We start from the raw sequence: 1,016 nt of genomic DNA on the forward strand, positions 1-1,016 counted from the left end.
GAAGTCGAGCTCCGGGTTTAGACGGGCTTCCTGCAGAATTCTATCTGACCTATTGGGACCTTTTATCATCAGACATTTTAGATGTTTTTAAAGATTTTGAAAAACTCGACCGACTGCCTGACAGTTTTAGAGTGGGAATAGTGACTCTACTTTATAAAAAAAATGATAAGACTGACCTAAAGAATTGGAGGCCCATCACACTTTTAAACTTTGACTGTAAACTTTTTAGCAAGGTTTTAGCGACACGGATGTCCTCTGTTTTAGAGGAGGTAATTCACCCAGACCAAGCTTGTGCCATCTCAGGGAGACAACTCACCGACAGCCTCGTACTGATTCGAGACATCATTGATTACGCTAGAGACAGAAACACCCGGCTTGTCATCTTAAATTTAGACTTTGAAAAAGCATTTGATCGGGTCTCGCATCAATATCTCTTTCAGGTGTTGCAGCCATCGAAAAGGGCCCGATTGTTCCTACTTGGTGAGCTTTGCTTGGTTGAGACGCTTGCCCCCCCCCCCCCCTGCTCCTCGGCTGACCAAGTAGAAACAATCTATTCGATGGCTGCCTTGTCTTGTAAGGCGACTCTACTCAGAGAAGTCACTCTGCAAAGTAGCAAGATTTCTTTTGCACAGACAGAAAGGGCTTCACCCGCAAAGGTAAAGCCTGCCAATAATAGAAACAACTCATTAGTGCTGCTCTCCACGGAAGTCTTTAGTAAAAGGCGAAAGACTTGTATGTTATGAAGAGAAACCAGAGTACGATTATCCGTCACTGCGGGAGCAGGGCATCAGGCTAGTTGGTATAGCCACCTTCCCCATGGTGAGCTTTGCTTGGTTGAGACGCTTCCCCCCCCCCCCCCCCCCCCCTGCTCCTCGGCTGACCAAGTAGGAACAATCGGGCCCTATTCGATGGCTGCCTTGTCTTTTACTCTATGCAAAAGACAAGGCAGCAACAAAAACACCACGAGAATCCCGTATTGAGGCTTTGTTCTGACCGCTCATTCGGTGTCGCGTTTC

At 47.0% G+C, this 1,016-nt stretch overlaps 1 non-coding gene across 1 annotated transcript; it reads right to left on the minus strand.

Annotated features, from left to right (window-relative positions):
- Positions 1 to 645: 645 nt before the first annotated feature.
- LOC140287355 (U5 spliceosomal RNA) lies at positions 646 to 759 on the minus strand. Its single transcript, XR_011911539.1, has one exon. It is a non-coding gene; the product is annotated as a U5 spliceosomal RNA (small nuclear RNA).
- Positions 760 to 1,016: the final 257 nt, after the last annotated feature.

This window comes from Leuresthes tenuis, unplaced genomic scaffold (assembly GCF_036924035.1).
Source record: "Leuresthes tenuis unplaced genomic scaffold, fLeuTen1.0.hap1 SCAF_123, whole genome shotgun sequence".
Classification (NCBI taxonomy): Eukaryota; Metazoa; Chordata; class Actinopteri; order Atheriniformes; family Atherinopsidae; genus Leuresthes; species Leuresthes tenuis.